This window comes from Rhinoderma darwinii, chromosome 2 (genome assembly GCF_050947455.1).
Source record: "Rhinoderma darwinii isolate aRhiDar2 chromosome 2, aRhiDar2.hap1, whole genome shotgun sequence".
NCBI classification, from domain to species: Eukaryota; Metazoa; Chordata; class Amphibia; order Anura; family Rhinodermatidae; genus Rhinoderma; species Rhinoderma darwinii.
Genome location: NC_134688.1, coordinates 289,679,497 through 289,705,516, shown reverse-complemented (window position 1 = coordinate 289,705,516; position 26,020 = coordinate 289,679,497). Strand labels below are relative to the sequence as shown.

Genomic DNA, 26,020 nt, shown 5'->3' with positions numbered 1-26,020 from the left:
TAAATTCGGGGAACCCGAGGATAAGTTTCCTGGTTAACACTGAAGCTGACACAACTGGACTGTTGGCATGAATTACAGTGAACATCCTTACATATGTATGGTAAATACTTTGTAAATCCTAACATAATATAACTTTTGTAATCTCAACATAAATGTCAGAAATGTCTTCAAGTTATAATACCTTCAGGAAAAACATTCTAAATAGTTGACTGTCACTGGATGCTTAAAACTGCTGGGAACTCTGTCAGTGCTTACAAAGTTAATAACATTTTATATTTGTTCTATGTATATCCTAGGGAGAGGTGTGCCTGTCTGGTGGGTGGAGCGTTCCGCAGTGACTCAAACTCGCATACCGACGCTCCACACAAATTGCTTGTACACCTGGACAGGATCTGTGCACTCACACACAGGTAAGCTGAAATAAAGGGATTTAATGAGAAAAACAGGAGCGGCTGAGAGATTTGTGAAGTAAGGAGCGTTAGTAGCGGATACATATGTAGGCCAAGGTGACCAGTGTGTGATCAGATTATCAGCGGACACATTTACAGAAGAATTCCATATGTGGTTAATCTTCTATTCCTTCTTTCCAGCTTTTAACTCTTGCTGATGTCACAAGCCTTTGTTATGTGAGATTACAAGTGACATACGGAAAAGACATTCTGTTTCGCCTATGCTTAAAAAACTTACCTGTGTATCTAGCTAAAACAAACTGAGGCAACACCTCATATGTGTGCGTGGTACTGACAGATTGAGGTATCTCTCTTCTAGTTTATGTGACACGCTGATAGGTGGAGGGAGTTCCTTTACTCATGAAACACAAACAAGCGGGGGGGGGGGGGTTCTTATGTACTTGTGGTACAAACATAATGTCGGTGTCTTTGTTATCGTATCTTCAGTAGAAATAAAGTTGACTAAACCCAGGATGAACCCAATGTGATAAAAATGATAATATATAATTGATAATGAACAATACAGCAGAAGAGGACACGTAGGATAGTTCTCAATATATCCCTATAGGCTAATAATGGAGTAATATTATATGATTCACATAGATTTCTCATATTTCTGATACTTTAATAATTGTAATGATTCTGGGAGATAATCATTCTGGAATTATACCATATGTTCTGTACCCTAAAAGTGGTATTAATAGTTCATTTAAAAGAGTTGTCTGGAATTAGAAAAAAGGATCTTTTTTTTTTCCGGAAAAAGAAACACTTTTGTCCATGGGCTGTGTGTGATATTGCAACTCATGCCAATTCAAGCGAAAGAGAAGAGTAGCAATAACAGACACAGCCCAAGGACAAGAGTGGTGCTTTTTCTGTTTTTTTTCTTAGTCCCGTACAACCCTTTTAACTGTTTTTCATTTTACTGCATAACACTTTTTAGAGAATGTTTTTTAGCCCCTTCTTGCACGCGCGAGACATTTTAGGTACAGGTAGAAGGTTCTTCCCGCATACTGCTATAAATGTAAAGTATAGGGATGGTGGGGCCACACGAGCTGTGCCTGTACCATTAACAGCACCGATCTCAGCCATTTAACAGCATATAAGTGGTTAGACATAGGAAGGGGGCACTCACATAGTGTTTAAAAAAACAAAAAACGATACAAACAGTATATGGTATTGCTCTGGAGAATAATGTAAACAAAGTTTATGTAGCAAACTTTGAAATATATTGTCCCCTTCAATCTGGTGAACATCATTATCTTGGGGACCACAATTGAACCCCTACACAACGGTGACAAACGGAAACCATTTGCAGCGGATCCGTCACCATTGAAATAAATGGTGATGCAAATGGTAACCTATGGTTTCCGTTTGTTTCATTTTGGATTCCGTTCATGGGTTCCCCTGATGCAAAGTTTCTGGCGGAACCCATGAGTCCCTACGCAGATGTGAACAAAGCCTAAGCCACAAATGCACTGTTCATATCCTAAGTATTGAGAAGGTGATTTGTAAACATCATACTCTCACTGTGGCACTAATGGGGATATATGGGGCTGCTATCTATGTGGTCTAAATTTATACGCACGTAGGAATACTAAATAAACTCAGATGCGTGATTTGTAAAAACTTAGAAGACTCACATTTATGACTTTCTTCTGAATACTAATAGTGACAGCCTTTAATATACTTGATGATGATAAAATCAGGGTACCCACACACGTGACCATTTTTCTACGGATTTCACTCCTTTTACTTCCAAAAGGCTAAAATCCGCAGTAACCCCTTCCCGCACCTTGACGTAACTGCACGTGAAGGTGAGCAGTAACTTCGCGCACCTTGACGTGCAGTTACGTCTGGACTTCTAACAGTTAACGACGCGGTGCTACAACACAGCGGCGGTTAACTGGGCAGGGCGTCTGCCCTGCTCTCCCTATTGCCGATCAGTGGCCCATTGCCGCTGATTTCGGCAATTAACCCCTTAGATGTGGCGGTCGATTGTGATTGCTGCATTTAATGGGTTTAGATCAGATCGGCATCTCCCACATGAAATCGCGGGGGCTGCCGACAGTTGTCATGGCAACCCGGAGGCCAGACAGTGAACACCGGGCTGCAATGTACGGAAGCCTATGGCTGGTCCTCATAGGCTTCCTGTCAGAGTGACTGTCACGTCACAATGACATGTATAATACTTTACACTACCTAGGTAGTGTAATGTATTATAGCAGCGATCAGAGCTGCAAGTCTTCAAAAAAAGTAAAGAAAAGGTAATAAAAATGTTGTATGAAAGTGTAAAAATAAAAGTTAGAAGTTACAAAAACAAAAAATGCTTTTTTTCCTATAGTAAGTCTTTTATTATGGAAAAAAAATTAACACGTTAAAAAAGGACAAGTATTTGGTATCACTGCGCTCGTAACGACCCAAACGATAAAACTATAATATTATTTTTCCCGCACGGTGAACATCGCAAAAGAAATAAGTAAAAAAACAATGGCAGAATCACTATTTTTTTGGTCACCATTTTTTTGATCACCAAAAGTGATCAAATGATTCGCATGTACCCCAAAATAGTAGCAATAAAAACTACAAACCGTCCTGCAAAAAACAAGCCCTTACACAGTTTTTTTGACTGAAAAATAAAAAAGTTATGGCTCTCAGAATATGGTGACACAGAAAATAAATAATTTTATAAAAAAGTGATTTTATTGTGCAAACGCTGCAAAACATAAAAAATCTATATACATATGGTATCGCCGTAACCGTATCGACCCACAGAAAAACATTGCCAGAATTGTTGGTTTTTGGTCACTTTGCTTGCCAAAAAATAGGAATAAAAAGTGATCAAAAAATCGCATGTACCCCAAAATGATACCAATGAAAACTACAGATTGTCCCGCAACACATAAGCCACACAGCTCCGGTGAAGAAAAAATAAAAAAGTTCTGGCTCTCAGAATATGGCGAAGCAAAATGTGCAGTGTTCCAAAAATGGATAACATCCGATACCATTTATCAGTGCGACACTGGCCACATATCTATGAATTATTATTTATTTACCCCATTATTATACCCTCTTATAATACCCTGATGTACTCCGCACAGATTACATATGCCCCCACATTATAAACTGAAATACCAGCAAAACGCCAAACAGAACTACTACCAAGCAAAATCTGCGTTCCAAAAGCCAAATGGCGCTCCCTCCCTTCTGAGCCCTACTGCGTGCCCAAACAGAAGTTTACGTCCACATATATGGCATCGCCATACCCGGGAGAACCCGCTTAATATTTTATGACATATACACAAAAGAGAGCAAGGAATCATGTACTATTTATAATATGAAAATAGAAAATTTGATTCTTTATTATTACACATAAATGAACAATCTAAAAATACAGAGGATCATAAACAGAATTTGAAGAGGCTCTGTCACCAGATTATAAGTGCCCTATCTCCTACATAATCTGATCCGTGCTGTAATGTAGATAACAACAGTGGTTTTTATTTTGAAAAACAATCATTTTTTGAGCAAGTTTTGAACAATTTTAGATTTATGTTAATTAGTTCCTTAATGGACAACTGGGCGTTTTTTTTTTTTCAACTTTTTACCAACTAGGCGTTGTAAAGAGAAGTGTATGACGCTGATCAATCAGCGTCATACACTTCTCATCGTTCCAGCCCAGCTTCTTTCACTGCACACACAGCGTGATCTCGCTGTGAATGACAGCACAGCGTGATCTCGCGAGATCACGCTGCGCTGTCACTCACACATTAACGAGTGAATAGACATTGCCTCCAGCCAAGATGTGATGTCTATTCACACTCCCGACACTTCGGTATAGTTTCTGTGTGACTTACACAGCACAGCATTATCTTGCTGTGAATGAAAGCACAGCGGGATCTCACGAGATCACGCTGCGTGTGCAGTGAAAGAAGCTGGGCTGGAACGATGAGAAGTGTATGACGCTGATTGGTCAGCGTCATACACTTCTCTTTACAACGCCCAGTTGGTAAAAAGGTAAAAGACGCCCAGTTGACCAATAAGAAACAAATTAGCATAAATCTAAAATTGTTCATAACTTGCTAAAAAATTATCGTTTTTCAAAATAAAAACCACTGTTATCTACATTACAGCGTCGATCAGAAGTTGGAGATAGGGCACTTATAATCTGGTGACAGAGCCACTTTAACTATATATGAGCCACTATGGAATGTATAGGTCATCAAATGATAACAATTCTAATACAACGATATCACACAATGTTAAAGATAAAATATTCAATTGTGCAATGAATCTATGTAAAACGATACCCTATTTGGGACAAATGGATAGCCTAATAATTACCATTAATATGAATTATTGAATTATTGTTCGTGCTAGTATAGAATATATACAATGCAAAGTTGTAAATGGCATATTCACAGAAGGAGGAGGTATACGCTAATGTGTGTAATAAAAACTTTACACTTAAATGGAGAAATCTAAAGTAGTCTGCCAATGGTGCAGCTCCCCAAATTAAAGTACAAGTGGACAGAGTGCCATCAGAGTATCAAAAGCAAATTGCCTTACCCATGGAGAGGAGTGCAATCAAGTGGCTCAGAGACGCACCACACGCGCAATCACAATGACTAAGCAATCACAATACAAATCACTACAACAAAAACCATATAGCAAACCATAATTATATCACAAAATGTGAGAGTATATATATATTATTTCAACATACCACTACTTCAGGGCCGGTGTCAGCACTACCCTCGGGGGGGCCCACTCGGCCGCCGGGTGCCATCATGGCTCTCCTCATGGCTGCCATTCTGGCTTCCCAGGGGCGGGCTGGGCCAGGGCGGGCAGGTGCCCCCTGGCCGGTCCCCCAGTAAACTTTTAGGGCCGCTCTCCATATTTTTTTCCTTACCCTCCCACCACCGCGGCGCGCTATTCATTTAAGATCCCTTATTTAGCAGACGTGCGGCGATCCCTCTACTCCCCTGACGCTGCCTGCACCGCCAGAGCGGAGCAAGAGTGTCAGGGAGTAGACACCAAGGAGAGGCAGCCGGGCTGGGACCGAGGTGAGCACTGTCTTAAAACAACTGAGTGCCGCTCATTGCACTCCTGCCCCTTATTAACTTAAAAAAGTAATCGCCAGCCAACGCTAGGGATTGGGGGGGGGGGGGGTGTAATTTTGGCTGTTTAAAAGGGGGGGTTTGACTGTTACAAGGGGGGGTTTGGCTGTTAGCAGGGGGGTTTTTGGCTCTTAGCAAGGGGGGATTTTGGCTGTTAACTAGGGGGGATTTTGGATGTTAGCAAGGGGGGGGGTTGACTGTTAACAAGGGGGGATTTTGACTGTTTGCAGGGGGCATTTTGGCTGCAAGGGGGGATTTTGGCTGTTTGCAAAGGGGGGTCTAAGCATCTCGCTGACTGCAAAGTGCTCTATGGGGGGATTATCTGCAAGGGGGTGTCTGAGCATCTATGACTGCTCAGTGCTCAGAACCCTCAGCAGTCAACTGTGTGGCTTTATCTACAGTAGGGGGTGTGGCACTATCTACAGGGAGCAGTGTGTGGCATTATCTAAAGGGAGCAGTGTGTGGTAATACGTATCTACAGGGAGCAGTGTGTGGTAATATCTACAGGGAGCAGTGTGTGGCATTATCTACAGGGAGCAGTGTGTAGTAATATCTACAGGGGGCAGTGTGTGGTAATATCTACAGGGAGCAATGTGTGGTAATATCTACAGGGAGCAGTGTGTGGCATTGTCTACAGGGAGCTGTTGTAGTAATATCTACAGGGAGCAGTGTGTGGTAATATCTACAGGGAGTGTGTGGTAATATCTACAGGGGGCAGTGTGTGGCATTATCTAACGGGAGCTGTTGTAGTAATATCTACAGGGAGCAGTGTGTGGTAATATCTACAGGAGCAGTGTGTGGTAATATCTACAGGAAGTAGTGTATGGCATTATCTACAGGGAGCAGTGTGTGACATCTACAGGGAGCAGTGTGTGGTAATATCTACAGGGAGCAGTGTGCGGCATTATCTACAGGGAGCAGTGTGTGGCATTATCTACAGGGCGCAGTGTGTGGTAATATCTACAGGGGGCAGTGTGTGGCATTATCTACAGGGGGCAGTGTATGGCATTATCTACAGGGGGTTGTGTGTGGCATTATCTACAGGGGGCTGTGTGTGGCATTATCTACAAGGGGCTGTGTGTGGCATTATCTACAGGGGGCTGTGTGTGGCATTACCTACAGGGGATGTGTGTGTGGCATTATCCACAGGGGGATGTGTGTGGCATTATCTACAGGGGGATGTGTGTGGCATTATCTACACGGGGTGTGGCATTATCTATAGTGAACTGTATATATGGGGGCATAAACTGGGGGCCTAACCTCTATATGGGGGCATAAACAAGGCCTAACTTTTATATGGGGGCACAAACTGCCGTTTTACTGCAGCTGTAGGTGAGTTCCCCCGCAAAGGGGCCCACTAAGTCTGTGTTGCCCGAGGGCCCACATAAACCTGGAGCCTGCCCTTCAGTACTTGATAAGTATAAGACTAAACAGTCCAGTTAAATGGAAAGGCATGTGCAGCAACCACGAGGAAGAGCTTCCCAGGAGGATGGGAGCAGTAGTGAAGTGCACGGTGTATGGCCTGAGGTATCTGTAGGAATCTCTACCTCTCCTCCCTCGCTCCTTCTCGGGCTGGCACAGTGACAGGGGGGCTGCACTATGGATGATGGTGGTAATAGTCTTTTCCCCCGTAGCAACTCCCGTGATGGTGGTAGTAGTATGTGTGCGCCTGGCAAGGTGGTATGTGGGGTGCCCTTGATGTTATGCAGTGCAGGGACCAGACGACACAGGGGATTTGAATAACTCACGTTTACTGAAGAACTTTATACAGTCTTCCAAAATGGAGGCACGTTATCTTCTGTCCACTTCAACAGTTGAGGGGAAGAAGGGACCAGTGGGTGACCAATGAGGGTTTCAATTGTCCAGCTATATCTAGAAATCATTCACTTTTCCAGCAGCGTGTGTAATAAATGAACTCACTTTTCTCAGTGATGAGGGTTGTAGTTGAGTGACTTGATAGACACTTCTTATATTAATTGTGGCGTGCGGCAGAACCGGTAACAGCGCCAGCAGGAGTTCTGAGGCCCAATATTATATAGACTTCTCCTCAGAAACAGACAGACAGCTTTTCAGCTAAATAATACTTGCTGTGGTGATGATAGAGATGATATGCTGGTTACAATCTCCTTACTGTTCCTCCTCTTGCATTGGGCTGCAGGTGCTGAGACCTGTTGCCAGTTGAAAGGATTGTATTAATCTGCTGTGTCAGAGCAGCTAGCAGACATGTCTGTCTCCTCACAGACACGACCCGACTCCCCTGTACAGACTGTGAGACAGAGTCAGAGTGAGGCTCTAGGGCTCTAGCCAGGCTCCACCCCCTTTTCAAACAATGCTAGATGTACAATGCACCCTCTAGTGGCTCCCCACTGATACCTTCATCCTTCTCTTCAGCTGGTGAACAGCACACTGTGTGAAAAATAATAAAGACATGTAAAACACATACAATGCATGACATACAAATAACAGGGAACCAGAAGGGTATCTTCTGGGATGCTGCATACTCCCGGACTTAAGACAAGACGTCCTCGTCGTTTTCTTGGATATGAACAGCCTAAAAGATGTAAAAAGGGTTAACATGAAATGCAAACATCTTAATAACATTGTATTCCTGTATTCTTGACTCTCGAAGGGGGAATAGGGGCGAAGATTTCTTCTGTAACAGTTGGAAGATGAGGGGCAGAAGTCTCAAGTCAAGATGAGCGGCAGTGTCCAACAGTTTATGGCACTTAGGATATGAGGGGCTCTGGTACGTCAGAGTCTATGGGGATATTCCCTCTTGAACGTAACAAGGGTTGGTAGGCTTCGGCCTAACTTGGATAGGAATAAATGAAGAAATGAAGAAGGGGCTCTAGAACATAAGAGTCTTTCTTGTTCCCTACTTGCAATTATATTCAATCCCTATAGCGAACTGGTTTCACTCCTTTAGTGGTTCTCTCTGATCTCCTGACAGGTTCAGGTACAACAACAGCAGGTACATGATGTGATCTGTCCTCTGTGTGAGTTGTAGACACTGTAGGTGTAGGATCAGGTGCAAGGAATGACAAAATTGGGGTAAACCACCAACTCAGTGGGTTCTTTATGTCCAAGTGTTGCTCTTGAGTTGAGGACTCAGTAGTTGTTGCTTCAATAGCTTCAGTTACTTCTGGTAGATCAATTGCAACTGGTTCTCCAATTGATATTTCCTGTTCAATGGTAGGCAACTGTTGATCTTGTAGGCACAGTTTAAGCCTGTTACGGTGGACAATTTGCGGTTGTTTACCATCTCTTTGGATCTCATAGATATCTGTTCCTTGGTATGGGACAGCCTTGATGGTATAAGGGATTCTTTCCCACTTAGTGTCCAATTTGCTGGTTCTTTGAAAGTTTTTCAACCAGACAAGGTCTCCAACTTGAAAGGGTTTAGCATTAGCATGTTGGTCATAATCTTGTTGTTGCTTCTTTCTCGCTTCTTCCATCCTAGCTTCAACAATTTCATTTGCATCAGCCATGCGTCTTTGGTGTTCACTCACCCACTCTGTGGTTGGTAGAGGGTTCAAGTCATCTGGAACGGACACATTCAATGAAATGTCTGAAGGCAGCTTTCCTTGTCTTCCGAACAATAGGAAGTATGGGGTGTAACCTGTGGAGGCTTGCATAGTGTTGTTGTAGATGTACACCAACTCAGGCAAATAATTTGGCCAGACAGCTCTCTGATGAGGCGGTAAAGTTCTGAGCATCTCAATCAGAATCTGGTTCATCTTCTCACACAACCCATTTCCTTGGGGATGGTAAGCGGTTGTTCTTAGTTTCTTACAGTTGTACAGCTGACAAAGTTCCTGAAATAGTTGGGATTCAAATGCAGAACCTCTATCTGTCAAGATCTTCTCAGGACAGCCATAGGGTAGAAGGAAAGTTTTTAGGAAGACTGCAGCGGTGGTCTTTGCTGTCAAGTCCTTTACTGGTACTGCGACTGTGAATTTGGTGTAATGGTCGATGATGGTCATGGCATAGGTGTATCCTGTTCTACTTGGCTCCATTTTCACATGGTCGATGGCCACGATCTCCAGCGGTCGATGACTCACGATAGGATGCAGAGGGGCCTTTTGGTTTGGCTTCTCTCCTCTGGCTAAGGCACAAGCAGTACATTCTTGACACCATTTCTCGACATCACCTCTAATTCCGATCCAATAGAATCTTCTGCGAATTGTAGCTTCTGTCTTTTGAACTCCAAAGTGTCCAGACTTGTTGTGGTATGCCTCAAGGACAACTTTGGCATCTCTCCTTGGGATGACAATTTGGTGCAGCCGATTACTGGTGATGGGATCCAGCACTCTCCTCAGCAGCAGACCATTCTCTTCAAAGAGACGTTTCCTTTGTCTCCAAAGGCGAAGTAGTTCTGGGTCTGTGTTGCCTCGGCGGATTCTAATGGGTATTTTTTTGGTATCCAGGTAGTCTAGGATATCTCCAATCACTCTGCTCTCAGCTTGCAACAGGGCCCATTGTTCTTGTTCTGGTGACTGCTTCTTGGCCTGTTGGGAAGAACAATGTACCTGGGTTTTGTTGTTGATAGCATCAGGATCTGCAAAGCGGTTGTAGAATGCAGGCATCTCTACTTCCTCTTTGTGGTTGTCATCATCAGGATTCTCCGGGTCTTCTCCTGTAGGCAGGCGGGACAAGGCATCCGCATTGATGTTAGACTTGCCTGTTCTGTATTTGACCACGAAGTTGTAATTTGCTAATCGTGAAGCCCATCTCTGTTCTAAGGCTCCCAGCCTTGCGGTGTTCAGGTGTGCTAGCGGGTTGTTATCTGTGAAGACAGTGAAGGAAGAAGCGGCAAGGTAGTCCTTAAACTTCTCTGTGACGGCCCAGACCAATGCAAGGAACTCCAGCTTGAAGGAACTATAGTTCTGATCGTTTCTTTCAGCTCCTTTGAGTGCTCTACTTGCATAGGCGATCACTCTTTCTTTGTCTCCTTGTTGTTGGGCCAGCACTGCACCAAGTCCTTGGTTGCTTGCATCTGTGTAAAGATGGAAGGGCAGGCTGTAATCTGGGTAGCCCAGAATGGGTGGTTCAGTCAATAATCTTTTTAGTAACTGGAAGGCAATTTCTTGTTCTTCTTTCCAGTTAATGGGAATTCTCCTCTTCAAGTGTTCTTTAGGGTGCCCCCTCAAGAGTTCTTGTAGCGGTTCAGCGATGCGGGCAAAATGAGGAATGAATCTCCTGTAGTACCCGGCAAATCCGAGAAAGCTTCTTACTTCCTTCACAGTGGTAGGTGTAGGCCAACTGTGGACAGCAGCTATCTTCTCAGGATCTGGCTTTATGCCTTCTGCGCTCACTATATGTCCCAAGTACTGGACTTGAGGTTGGAGGAGGTGACACTTGGAGGGTTTGATTTTTAAGCCATTTTTGGTTAGGACCTGGAACACTTCAGCTAGATGCTTGAGATGATCTTCATAGGACTTGGAGTAGACTATGACGTCATCCAGGTATAGGAGCACAGTCTCAAAGTTCCTGTGACCTAGGCATCTTTCCATCAGCCTTTGGAATGTTCCAGGAGCATTGCACAGTCCGAAGGGCATGCAATTGAACTCGAATAAGCCCATTGAGGTGGTGAAGGCTGTCTTCTCCCTATCAGCTGGAGACATTGGTACTTGCCAGTAACCACTTGTGAGATCCAGTGTAGAGAAGTAGGCAGCTGATCCCAGGGCTGTCAGAGATTCTTCAATCCTTGGAAGAGGATAGGCATCCTTGTGGGTAATGTTATTAATTTTTCTGTAATCCACACAGAAGCGAAGGTTGCCATCTTTCTTCCTGACAAGAACTAGTGGTGCAGCCCAGGGGCTGTGACTTTCTTGGATGACTTTAGCCTCTTTCATGTCGTGGACCATGTGCTTCACGTCTTGGTATAGGGCAGGTGGTATAGGCCTGTGTCTTTCCTTAATGGGAGGATGAGTACCAGTGGGAATAGTGTGCTCAATGTCTTTTGCTCTCCCATGGTCCAGAGGATGCTTACTGAAGGCTTCATGGTTATCCTGAGCCACTTCAAGTACTCCTTGGATCTGGTAGGCAGGTGTTGTTGCAGTTCCCACATGGATTTCTCCCCACCAGGGTGTTTCTGGTGCTTCTTCTGACGTCTTTAGTTGCTGTGCAGCCTGTTTAGCGGTGACAGTTGGAATGTCCACCAGGTCTTGCACACTGAGTTGGGACAGCTGTGCTACAGGGTAGTACTTCCTCAGGGTTACTGAATGGTCTCCTAAGTTGAGAAGACGGATGGGTACTTTCCCTTCGACCACAGTCACTAAACTTCGGGCAGCCATAACCATTGGATGTTCATCTAGTGGTATTGGTTCCACTAGGGCTTGGTAGTCAAGTCCTTGTAGGCCTGAACGGGCCCGACACCATAGCAGTGTTTCTGTGCCAGGTTTTAGGGTTACTGGATGGTGGTCCTTGATGCGAGCTCTGCAGATCTCTCCTCTGGCGTTGGTGAATCGCTGTTGGGCAGCCAGTACACGGATGGTCTTGTGTATTACCTTCTGGGCAGCCTGGGAAGCCGTGGGGACGGATTGTCGTAGGGCCTCTAGCATTTCTCCATAGCAGTGCTTTAGGATGTTCATTCCCAGAATTACTGTGGGTTGTCCTTGATCTTTAACTTTGATCACGAGGACTCCTTGCTGAGGTAAGTGCACTCCTCCCACTTGGACAGTAGGCTCCCAGTACCCGTGCAGAGGTAGGGACTGGCCGTTGGTAGCGATGACGTCTAACCAGGCTTCTGGAGGTTGCATCAGGATCTCGCTACTCCAGTGTTGTTCAAAGGCGGCCTGCTGGATGGTTGTCACTTGGGATCCCGTATCCAGGAGGGCAGCAAATGGTACTCCATTGATGCGGATGGTAACTTCTGGACGAGGTCCGACAAACCGTGGCAGCCATTTTGGATCTTTGGGACCTATTATTTCTCCTCCCGAGGAATGGTCCTCTGCCTCGGGAGACGTCCGTTTAACGCCCAGCATTGACGTTCTTGGTGACCTATCTTATGGCAGTGTCTGCAGGCAGGTCTCCCATGTTCATCAAAGCGATCTGTCGACGTTTTGTTGGGACTATTGCGGTAGCCCTTGCTAGGACTATTTGGATAACTGTCTCTAGATGTTGGCAGCTCACATTTTACTGGAGAGCTGGCTTCTAGATTCTCCAGTCGTTGGCAGACTTGCTCCAGGCTTTTGGCAATGAGTTTCAGTTGATCTTGGTACTGATCTCCTCCAGCTGTGATTTGAGCCTGTGTAGCCTGGTAGGTGATGGGCTTGCAAGGTGTTGGATGTGGTGCTACTGGGGCAGGTTCCTCTTCTGCCTCTTTAAGAGGGGTGGTAGCCCTGACTGTTCTTCTTCTGGGCCTTCTTTCTAGTACCTCTATGGCCAGTTCTTTAAACTCATGGAAGGTGCTGTCAGGGTTCTGGACGGACATCATTTGTAGTTGATGACTCATGGAATCTGAGGCGACTCCTTCAATGAACTGCTCCCTCAGGATTCTGTCTGCTTTTTCAGCCTCATGGGGGTCGGCTTGTATCATGGCCCTCATGGTCTCCTGTAAGGAAAGAGCAAAATTTCGGAGTGTCTCACCTGGTTGCTGAACTCTGTCCATGAACCTCATCCTGAGCTCAGAGATGGATTTGGGCTCAAAGGTGGTACGTAGCTGGACCAGGATCTGATCCACAGCCTTCTTTTGGATACGTGGCCAGGACTCCACTTCTTTTAGGGCCACATCTTGTAGTTGTCCCATTAAAATCTCTACCTTCTGTTCTTCTGGAATGGGGTAGAGGCGGAACATGGCAAGCATCTTTTTTCTAAAGTCTTTTAAGGTGTGTGGTTCACCTTTGTAGTGGGGCAGCCATGGGGCCCCTGCATAGTAGGGCATGGACAGCGGCATGATGCAGGGTGCTGCAGCAGGTGTTGTTCTTTCTGTCATGGCCAGTGTAGTGACCGTGCTGAGACCGGGCTCTTCCGTGTCACTTGAGTCCGACATTGTTACTGTCCCTTTAAATTTTTCCAATGTCTATTATTGGCGCTCCCGGACTTTTAACTGAGTCGGGGGTCTTGTTAAAGGTGCTCCCGGACTTTTTATTGGGTCCGGAGTGATGTCCAGGATGCTCCCGGGGTTTTTTATTGGGCACCGGTGGTGGTACAGCAGGGGTTAACTTGATGGCCAATTGAATCGGGACTCACCGATGGTATGCTGTTGCTTCCCTCTGGGCTGTACTTTGTTACCGGGCTGTTCCGTTGCTCTCCTGTGATGTTTTTGGGAGAGTTGCTGGTTGCAGGGGATCCGCGGTGGAGGTGCCGTGCAGAGGCTTCACTCATCCAAGATGGCGGCGCCTAGCAGTTTTCGGCCGTTCCCTCTTGCCTGTGCTGGATATTGTGAGTTCCTATAATCATCCAGATGGTGGCGCTAGACTGGCGCCGCAGGTTAACCTGTCTGGAGCGGGTAAATGGAACTGTGACGCAGCAGTTTGTGAGGTAAAATGGCGGATTAACCCCTTTTGGGCTGGAACTGCCGGGAAACAGTGATTTTAACCCCTTTTGGGGCTGAAATAGTCTCTTGCAGCTGCGGTTGCAGCTTTGTACGGTGGGGACCAGGGCTTTGGGACAAAGTCTCTCTGGTTTGGGGCCCACATGAGATTTAAACGTATCCTGTTCGTGACGCCAAAGTTCATATGCAGCAACCACGAGGAAGAGCTTCCCAGGAGGATGGGAGCAGTAGTGAAGTGCACGGTGTATGGCCTGAGGTATCTGTAGGAATCTCTACCTCTCCTCCCTCGCTCCTTCTCGGGCTGGCACAGTGACAGGGGGGCTGCACTATGGATGATGGTGGTAATAGTCTTTTCCCCCGTAGCAACTCCCGTGATGGTGGTAGTAGTATGTGTGCGCCTGGCAAGGTGGTATGTGGGGTGCCCTTGATGTTATGCAGTGCAGGGACCAGACGACACAGGGGATTTGAATAACTCACGTTTACTGAAGAACTTTATACAGTCTTCCAAAATGGAGGCACGTTATCTTCTGTCCACTTCAACAGTTGAGGGGAAGAAGGGACCAGTGGGTGACCAATGAGGGTTTCAATTGTCCAGCTATATCTAGAAATCATTCACTTTTCCAGCAGCGTGTGTAATAAATGAACTCACTTTTCTCAGTGATGAGGGTTGTAGTTGAGTGACTTGATAGACACTTCTTATATTAATTGTGGCGTGCGGCAGAACCGGTAACAGCGCCAGCAGGAGTTCTGAGGCCCAATATTATATAGACTTCTCCTCAGAAACAGACAGACAGCTTTTCAGCTAAATAATACTTGCTGTGGTGATGATAGAGATGATATGCTGGTTACAATCTCCTTACTGTTCCTCCTCTTGCATTGGGCTGCAGGTGCTGAGACCTGTTGCCAGTTGAAAGGATTGTATTAATCTGCTGTGTCAGAGCAGCTAGCAGACATGTCTGTCTCCTCACAGACACGACCCGACTCCCCTGTACAGACTGTGAGACAGAGTCAGAGTGAGGCTCTAGGGCTCTAGCCAGGCTCCACCCCCTTTTCAAACAATGCTAGATGTACAATGCACCCTCTAGTGGCTCCCCACTGATACCTTCATCCTTCTCTTCAGCTGGTGAACAGCACACTGTGTGAAAAATAATAAAGACATGTAAAACACATACAATGCATGACATACAAATAACAGGGAACCAGAAGGGTATCTTCTGGGATGCTGCACATGCATAATAACAATTTAATGCTTCACATTTAGACAGTACAGGTGTTTAAAAATTGTAGGATGTGAAAGATAGAGTACAAATAGCGTGAGACCATCTTCACAAATGTAACATCTCTTCAAACACATGTCAAGTGGAAAAGAGCTGCATGTGCAGCAATTCTCATGTTGTGAACAAATCTATATGCAAAAAATAAAAACAGTAAAAAACAAATGAAAATAAGAAAGTGAATAATGGTAAAAAAAGAATAATAACGAGTGAAGACGAAAAGAAAAGGAGGCCTATCAGAAAGTAGGACAATATCACAGACATACTATGTCATAAATACAAAATAATGATATTATTCGAATCTTGCATCCCTTTAGTCCACAGATGGAAGAAGATGGTTTCAATCATCAAGGTCCAGCACACATCTGATAGCACAACATCCAACGCCAATAAATCAGTAGGGCAATAAGGCAATATCTAAAAATACAAACTGAACACAGACATAAATTAATACAGACACAGTTAAAAAGGCAGAGAAACTACAAAAAAGCCGCATAACAAAATTTTTCATTAACCCCTTCCCGACCACCCCACGTAGATTAACGGGCTACAGAGCTGGTCCTTGTGCGTTCAGCCCGTTAATCTATGTGTGCTCCTAATAGAGCACACAGACGCTCCCCGCAGCCCGGCATCTCCCAGTACAGGCTGCTACTAGCAGCCTTAGTACTGGGGGAAAACATCGGGTCGGATCACAGCGGTGATCCGAACCGATTAACCCCTTAATTGCGGCAGTCAATAGTGACAGCCGCATTTAAGTTGTTATGGCAACATGTGCACCCCGCTACGCGATTGCGGGGGCCAATTGTTGCAGGGGGGCGATTGCTATGGCAACCGGAAGCCTAACAAATGCTTCGGGTCTGCCATTTATTGAAGGCGATTACGTCCTGCCAGAGGCAGGACCTAATATGCCTCCTGTCAGTGTGAAACTGACAGGTATAATACCCTGCAATACATAAGTATTGCAGGGTATTATAACAACGATCCAACAATTGGATCTTCAAGTCCCTAGAAGGACTAAAAAAAAAAGTTAAAAAAGTTAAAAAAAATGTACAAAAGTAAAATGTCAAAATTATAAGGGAAAAAAGGCAATTTTTAGATTTTATTAAGTTCTTTATTATTGGAAAAAAATGAAAAAAAATAAAAATAAACTATGCATAATTTGTATCGCTGCGTCCGTAACGGCCTGAACTATAAATATATAATGTAATTTATCCTGCACGGTGACCGTCATAAAAAAAATAATTAAAAAACTATACCGGAATCGCTATTTTTAGTCACTTCAGCTCCCAAATAATTTTCATAAATAGGGATCAAAAAGTCGCATGTACCCAAAAATTGGACCGATAAAAACTACAGTTTGTTCCGCAAACAACAAGCCCTCACACAGCTTTCCTGATAGAAAAATAAAAAAGTTGTGGCTCTTAGAATATGGCGACATAAAAATGCAAATTTTTTTAAAACCGAGATTTTATCGTGCAAACACCATAAAACATAAAAAAAACTATATACATATGGTATCGCCGTAATTGCATCGACCCGCAGAATAGATTAAATATGTCATTTATAGCGCCCGGTGAACGCCGTAAAAAAAAAGAATAAAAAACTATAGAAGTTTTGACAGCCTAATTCAGCAAAAAACCTGTGGGATCAAAATGCTCACTATACCCCTAGACAAATTCTTTTTAGGGCTGTAATTTCCAAAATGGCGTCAATTCTGAGGGTTGTCCACGGTTTTGGTCCCTCAGGGGCTTTGCAAATGCAACATGACACCCGAAAACCAATTGAGTAAACTTGATCTCCAAAAGCCAAATAGTGCTCCTTCGCTTCTGAGCCCTCTTGTGCGTCCAAACAGCTGTTTATTACCACATATTGGGTATTGCTGTAATCAGGAGAAATTGTTTTACAAATCTTGTTTTTTTTTTTCTTCTTTATTGCTTGTAAAAATGTATAATTTCTAAGTTTTATTGAAAAAAATTTAGATTTTCATTTTTACGGACTAATTCCACATAATTCAGCAAAAAACCTGTGGGGTTAAAATGCTCACTACACCCCTTGATGAATTCCTTGAGGTGTGTAGTTTGCCAAATGGTGTCTTTTTGGAGGTGTTTCCACTGTTTTGGCCCAACGAGACCTCTTCAAACCTGACATGGTGCCTAAAATATATTCTAATAAAAAGGAGGCCCCAAAATCCACTAGGTGCTCCTTTGCTTCTGAGGCCTGTGGTTCAGTGCATTAGTGCACTAGAGCCACATGTGGGATATTTCTAAAAACTGCACAATCCGGGTAATATATATTGAGTTGCGTTTCTCTGGTAAATCCTTTTGTGTTGTCAATTTCCCCTCTACTTTGCTTTAATTCCTGTGAAATACCTAAAGGGTTAAGAAACTTTCTAAATGCTGTATTGAATACTTTGAGGGGTGTAGTTTTTAAAATTGGGTGACTTATGGGGGTTTCTATATATAAGGCCCTCAAAGCCACTTCAGAACTGAACTGGTACCTGTAAAAATAGGTTTTGGTAATTTTCTTGAAAATGTGAGAAATTGCTGCTAAAGTTCTAAGCCTTGTAACGTCGTAGAAAAATAAAATAATGTTCAAAAAACAATGCAAATATAAAGTAGACATATGGAATATGTGAAATAGTAACTATTTTGTGTGGTATTACTGTCTGTCTTAGGCCTCATTTACACGAGCGTGTGCGTTTTGCGCAAGCAAAAAACGCAGCGCTTTGCGTGCGCAAAAGGCAGTTGACAGCTCCGTGTGTCATCCGTGTATGATGCGCGGATGCGTGATTTTCGCGCAGCCGCCATCATAGAGATAAGGCTAGTCGACGTCAGTCACTGTCCATGGTGCTGAAAGAGTTAACTGATCGGCAGTAACTCTTTCAGCACCCTCGACAGTGCATTCCGATCACCATATCGCGTAACCTGTTTAAAAAAAAAGAGGTTCGTACTTACCGAGAACTTCCCGGCCGTTGCCTTGGTGACGCGTCCTTGGTGACGCGCCTCTCTTGACATCTGGCCCCACCTCCCTGGATGACGCAGCAGTCCATGTGACCGCTGCAGCCTGTGCTTGGCTTGTGATTGGCTGCAGCTGTCACTTGGACTGAATTGTCATCCCGGGAGGTCAGACTGGAGGAAGAAGCCGGGAGTTATCGGTAAGTCAGAACTTTTTTTTTTTTTACACGTTCACGTATATTGGAATCGGAAGTCACTGTCCAGGGTGCTGAACCAGTTTAACTCTTTCAGCACCCTGCACAGTGACTGTCTCCTGCCGGGTTCGGTCAAAACGAGTTCGGCCGAACCCGGTAAAGTTCGGTTCGCTCATGTCTAAGACACTCCGTTCGGATGTTTGTAAACAGAAAAGCACGTGGTGCTTTTCTGTTTACATTCAGTTTGACAGCTCTTGCGCGAATCACGCAGTTCGCACGGAAGTGCGTCCGTGCGGCATGCGTGGTTTTCACGCACCCATTGACTTCAATGGGTGCGTGATGCGCGAAAAACACACGATTATAGAACATGTCGTGAGTTTTACGCAACGCACTCGCGCTGCGCAAAATTCACGCATCGTCTGCACTGCCCCATAGAGTAATATAGGTGCGTACGACACGCGTGAAAAGCACGCGCGTCGCACACGCGTATATTACACTCGTGTAAATGAGGCCTTACAAGCGGATAAATTTAACCCCTTCAGGACCCAGCCTGTTTTGGCCTTCAGGACCCAGCCGATTTTTTCAAATCTGACATGTGTTACTTTATGTGGTAATAACGTTGGAATGCTTTTACCTATCCAAGCGATTCTGAGATTGTTTTCTCGTGACATGTTGTACTTTATGTTAGTGAAAACATTTTGTCGATAATTTTGGTATTTATTTCTGAAAAACACCACAATTTAGAAAAAATTAGCAAAAATTAGCATTTTTCTAAATTTAAATGTATCTGCTTGTAAAACCGACAGTAATACCACACAAAATAGTTACTAGTTAACATTTCCCATATGTCTACTTTATGTTTGCATTGTTTTTTGAACGTCCTTTTATTTTTCTAGGACGTTACAAGGCTTAGAACTTTAGCAGCAATTTCTCATATTTTAAAGAAAATTTCAAAAGGCTATTTTTTCAGGGACCTGTTCAGTCTGAGGTGGCTTTGAGGGCCCTATATATTAGAAAATCCCCAGAAGTCACCCCATTTTGAAAACTGCACCACTCAAGGTATTCGAATCAGCATTCACAAAGTGTTTTAAAGGGAATGTGTTGCCAGCAAAATATGTTTGTTTTTTTTTTAGTTAAACAATTAGTGTGTAGGTGATTAAACATTGTTCTAATTTTTATATTTTTTTCACTAGTCAGGAAATATTATAAATTGGATTCAATTTATAATATTTCCCAGCACTGGTCACTAGATGGAGCCATTCCCAAAATTGCAGCATTGCATGTGGTAAAGCAACCACATTGCTTTATGCTGCAAAATTGGGTAAAAATCCCTCGCTCTAGTGAGCTCTCAGAATCCCCCCTCCTTTATCCTGGCTAGTGCCGGGAGAAACGAGGGGTTTGAACGGTCTAACCTCCTACACTGTGTGTCGCCATTTTTTGAGCTAACACACAGTGTAGTAGGTTTACATACAGTAGTAAACACACACTGAAACACGAACATACATAGAAATAACTTACCTGCTAAAGTCGCCGCCGCTCCCTCCGGTCCATCCGCTCCGTCTGCTGCCGCTGCTCCATGTGCACAAGTCCGGAAGCCGCGACCGGAAGTAGTAATCTTACTGTCCGGCCACGACTTCCGGTCCACAGGAAAATGGCGCCGGACGGCGCGCATTTAAAATTGAACTGTGTGGGAGCGGCGCATGCGCCGTTCCCACACAGCGGCGTACACGATAGTGGATGGAACGGGCCCCGTTCGCAGTCCCTATGGGACTGTAGCTGCCGTATTCCATGTCTGTATGTGTCGTTAATCGACACATACAGAAATGGAAAAAAAATGGCAGCCCCCATAGGGAAGAAAAAGTGTAAAAATAAAAAAAAGTAACACACAAACACACAAATTAATCCAAACGTTTTTAATAAAGCACTAACATCTTTAACATATTAAAAAAAAAATTTGGGTGACACTGTTCCTTTAACCCTTTAGGCGTTTCACAGGAATTAAAGCAAAGTAGAGGTGAAATTTACACATTTTATTTTTTTTGCAGAAATTAATTTCTAATACATTTTTTTTTTTGTAACACAGAAGGTTTTACCAGAGAAATGCAACTCAATATTTATTGCCCAGATTCTGCAGTTTTTAGAAATATCCCACATATGACCCTAGTGTGATAATGGACTGAAGCACCGGCCTCAGAAGCAAAGGAGCACCTAGTGGATTTTGGGCCTCCTTTTTTTAGAATATATTTTAGGCATCTTGTCAGGTTTGAAGAGGTCTTGTGGTGCCAAAACAGTGGAAACACCCCAAAAGTTACCCCATTTTGGAAACTACACCCCTCAAGGAATTTATCTAGGTGTATAGTTAGCATTTTGACCGCACAGGTTTTTCGCTAAATTTATTAGAATTAGTCTGTAAAAATGAAAATCTACTTTTTTCTGAAAAAACATAGAAATTTTTAATATTTACAAGAAATAATAAAGAAAATGCACCCCAACATATGTAAAGCAATGTCTCCCGATTACGGTAATATCCCATATGTGGTAATAAACTGCTGATTGGACCCACAGCAAGGCTCAGAAGGGAAGGAGCTCCATTTGCATTTTGGAGCACGGATTTTGGTGGATTGGTTTTCGGTTCCATGTCGCGTTTGCAACACCCTGGAGGGACCAAAACAGGGGAAACCCTCCAAAAGTGACTTCATTTTGGAAACTACACCTATCAAGGAATTTTCTAGGGGTATAGTTAGCATTTTGACCACACAGGTTTTTCACTAAATATATTGGAATTAGTCTGTAAAAATGAAAATCTACTTTTTTTCTGAAAAAACATAGAAATTTTTAATATTTACGAGGAATAATGAAGAAAATCACCCCAACATTTGTAAAGCAATGTCTCCTGATTACAGCAATATCCCATATGTGGTAATAAACTGCTGATTGGACCCACAGCAGGGCTCAGAAGGGAAGGAGTGCCATTTGGATTTTGGAGCACGGATTTTGCTGGATTGGTTTTCGGTGCCATGTCGCGTTTGCAACGCCCTGGAGAGACCAAAACAGGGGAAACCCCCCAAAAGTGACCCCATTTTGGAAACGACACCTCTCAAGGAATTTATTTAGGGGTATAGTTAGCATTTTGACCACACAGGTTTTTTGCAGAATTTAGTGGAATTAGGCAGTGAAAATTAAAATCAACTTTTTTTCTGAAAAAGCATAGAAATTTTAAATTTTTACAAGCAATAAAGGAAAAAAAGAACCACAACATTTGTAAAGCATTTTCTCCTGATTACGGCAATACCCCATATGTGGTAATAAACTGCTGATTGGACCCATGGCAGCGCTCAGAAGGGAAGTAGCGCCATTTGGATTTTGGATCACGGATTTTGCTGGATTGTTTTTCGGTGCCGCCTTTGCAACGCCCTGGAGAGACCAAAACAGTGGAAGCCCCCCAAGTTGCCCCATTTTGGAAACACCCCTCAAGGAATTTTTCTAGTGGTATAGTGAGAATATAGACTCCACGGGTCTTTTGCAGAATTTATTAGAATTAGGCGGAGAAAATTAATATCACAATTTTTTTCCACTAAAATGTTGAATTTTCTCATTTTTACAATTGATAAAGGAGAAATAAACAACCAATTTTTATAAAACAATTTTTCCTGATTACGTAAATACCCCACATGGGGTCATGCATTTTTTTCATTAGAAATGAATTAACCCTTTCAGGACTGATCCATTTTTTGCTTTCTTATTTTCGTTTTTCACTACCCGCCTTCCAAGAGCCATAACTTTTTTCTTTTTCCGTCAGTAGAGTGATGTGACGGCTTATTTATTGCGGGAGGAATTTTAGTTTCTAGTGATACCATTTAAAGTGAAATAAAAAGTACTGGGAAACTGAAAAAAAAATAGAAAAATATAGTAATATAGGAAAAAAATCTGATTCCATTTTTTGGGGTTTTAGTTTTTACAGCTTTCGCCGTGCAGTAAAAACGAAAATGACAGCGATTTTGGCGGTTTAAATTATTTAAGTTTTTTACGGTGTTCACCGTGCGAGTTAAATAATGGCATATTGTAATAGTTCGGCCTTTTACGGACGTAGCGATATCAATTCTGTTTATTTTTTTACATTACTTTTGAAGAAAAATGGGAAAAGGTTTTTTTTTGTAACTTTTTTTTCTTTCTCACTACTAATAACTTGAATTCTTCTACACATTTTATTAGTCCCCTTAGGGGACTTGTACCAGCGATCATTGGATCGCGGGTACAATATGCTGCGATACTAATGTATTGCAGTATATTGTTATTTTTACAGGCTTCTGTAACCGCACGATCGCTGTTCCTGTCCCTTAGTCCTGGGTGTCAGCTCTAATGCACAGCCGACACCCGCAGCGTATGGAGCGGGCTCAGCACGTGAGCCCGCTCCATACATCACCCCCGCACCATGACGTGCTATTAAGTCATAGTGCTCAAAGGGGTTAATGCACAGCGGATGGTGTGAATATTAAAATTTTGCACTGATGTGCCATTTTAGTGCATAATATGTTGTGCCCAGTTTGTGCCACTGAAGACAAATACCTCATAAAACGTTAAGCGGGTGATGCCATATATGTGGGCGCAAACTGCTGTTTGGGGACGCTGCAAGGCTCAGAAGGGAGCGCAGATTTTGCTTGGTAGTTTTTCTGTTTTGGGTTTCGCTGGTATTTCAGTTTATAATGTGGGGGCATATGTAATCTGTGCGGAGAACATCAGAGCATAATAAGAGGGTATAAAAATGCGGTAAATAAATAATAATTCATAGATGTGTGGCCGGTGTCGCACTGAAAATGGTGTCGGATGTTACCCGCTTTTAGAACGCTCTGCACATTTTGCATCGCCATATTCCTGGGAGCCAGAATTTCTTTCTTTTTTCACCACCGGAGCTGCGTGAGGGCTTATTTGTTACGGGACAATCTGTACTTTTCATTGGTACCATTTTGGGGTACATGTGATTTTTTTTAATCACTTTTTATTACATTTTTTTGCAAGCCGGGTGACCAAAAACAAGCAATTCTGACAATGTTTTTTAGTATATTTTTTGCAGCGCTCACCGTGCACTATAAATGACCATTTTATTTTATTCTGCGGGTCGGTACAATTACGGCGATACCATATGTATATAGTTTTTTTTTATGTTTTGCAGCGTTTGCGCAATAAAATCACTTTTTTATAAAATAATTTATTTTCTGTCACCATATTCTGAGAGCCGTAACTTTTTTATTTTTCAGTCAAAAAAGCGGTGTAAGGGCTTGTTTTTTGCGGGACGGGTTGTAGTTTTTATCGGTATTATTTTCGGGTACATGCGACTTTTTGATCACTTTTTATTCTCTATTTTGGGAGGGGTGGTGACCAAAAAATAGCGATTCTGGTGTCGTTTTTTATTGATTTTTTTTCACGGTGTTCACCGTGCGGGAAAAATAACATTATAGTTTTATAGCTGGGGTCATTACGAACGCGGTGATACCAGATATGTGTACTTTTTTTAACGTGTTCATTTTTTGCCTATAATGAAAGACTTATTATAGGAAAAAAATTAAGTGTTTGTTTATATAACTTATAACTTTTATTTTTACACTTTTTTAAAACATTTTTATTCTTTTTTTTACTTTTTTCACTTGTCCCACTAGGGGACACTTAGACTTGCAGCTTTGATCGCTGCTAGAGTACATTACACTACACACGTAGTGTAATGCACTCCAACTGTCATTGTGACGTAACTGTCACACTGACAGGAAGCATCGGAGGACCGGCCGGAGGCTGCTCCTCCGAGGCTTCCATACATGGCAACCCGGAGGTCATTATCTGACCTCCGATTGCCACGACAAGCATCGGTAGCCCCCACGATCACTTAGTGGGGGCTGCCGATGTGCTTCAAACCACTTAAATGCGGCGACGGCAATCTGTCGCCGCATTTATGGGGTTAATTGCCGAAATCAGTGGCGATGGTCCACTGACCGGCAAGGCTGGAGTGTCAGCTGTCAGGGACAGCTGACCTCCCGGTTCCCGGACACTGTCCGTTAGGACAGTGTGCGCCGGGAACTACTCCACAATAGTACGTCCTGATGCGGGAACTAACCCCTCTGCAGGACGTACTATTGCGGCGCAGCGCAGGAAGAGGTTAAAATGAGAAAAATCATAATTTTTGCAAATTTTCTCTAGATTTTGGTGTTTTTCACAAATAAGCAATGAATTTATTGACCAAATTTTCCCACTAGCATAAAGTACAATATGTCACGAGAAAACAATCTCAGAATCGCTGAGATAGGCAAAAGCATTCCGGAGTTATTACCACATAAAGTAAAAATGGGGCTGGTCCTGAAGGCCAAAATGAGCTCGGTCCTGAAGGGGTTAAGGCCACTAGGGACCATTGTGCCAAGAGTTATTATCCATTTACTCTATTTTTGAGCTCAAAAAACCCTTTTCCCATTTTTTTCTCTAAAGTAATGTAAAAAAATAAAAAAATACACAAAATTGGTATCACTGCGTCAGTAAGGCTGGGTTCACACGACCACATTAACGTCCGTAATGCCCGGCTCCCTGCACTGAGTTCGGTCCGGGACTTCCGGCCGAAATACGTCCGTCCATTACGGACGTTAATGTGGTCGTGTGAACCCAGCCTTAAAGTCTGAATTATTACAATATACCATTATTTAACTCGCACGGTGAAAAAAGAATATTTTTTAACCAATAGTTTTTTTAGTTACTTTGTAAAAAGTAGTAAAATATAAAAAAATATATATAAATTTGGTATCATCGTAATAGTATTGAGTCGCAGAAAAAATTAAAGTTGTCATTTTTGCTGCACGGTGAAAGCAGTAAAAACAAAACCCAGAAAACAATAGAGGAATCGCAGTTTTTTCCAATTTCCGCCTGCAAAGAATTTTATTTTCAGTTTCCCAGTACATTAAATTGTACTTTAAATGGTGTCAATAGAAACTACAATTCCTCCCACAAGAAACAAGCCCTCACACCACTCTATTGACGGAAAAATAAAAAAGTAATGGTTCTTGGAAGGCGGGGAGTGAAAAACGAAAATAAAAAAGCAAAAAATGGATCAGTCCAGAAAGGGTTAATTACTTTCTAATTAAAAAAACACCATTTATGACCACATGTGGGGTATTTCCATACTCGGTAGAAATTGCTTTACAAATGTTGGGGTGCTTTTTCCTCCTTTATCCTTTGTCAAAAGGAAAAAATTCAAGATTTTAGTAGAAATAATGTTAATATTAATTTTCACGGCCTAATTCTAATAAATTCTGCAAAAGACTTGTGGGGTCCAAATGCTCAATATGCCTCTAGTTAGATTCCTTAAGTGGTGTAGTTTCCCAAATAGGGTCATTTTTGTGGTGTTTCCACTGTTTTGGTCTCCCAGGGGCTTTGCAAATGCGACATGACACCCAAAAACCATTTCAGGTAAATTTGAGCTCCAAAAGCCAAATAGTGCTCCTTCCCTTCTAAGCCCTGCTGTGCGTACAAACAGCAGTTTATTACCACATACTTCGTATTGC

At 43.0% G+C, this 26,020-nt stretch overlaps 1 protein-coding gene across 1 annotated transcript in view; it reads left to right on the top strand.

Annotated features, from left to right (window-relative positions):
- The first annotated feature begins 304 nt into the window (after positions 1-304).
- The window catches only part of SYTL1 (synaptotagmin like 1), a 118,434-nt gene continuing 92,718 nt past the window's right edge, over positions 305-26,020 (top strand). The window contains exon 1 of the mRNA XM_075850562.1: positions 305-410. The gene's annotated coding sequence lies outside the window, so the exon portion shown is untranslated. The remainder of the gene's footprint in view (positions 411-26,020) is intronic.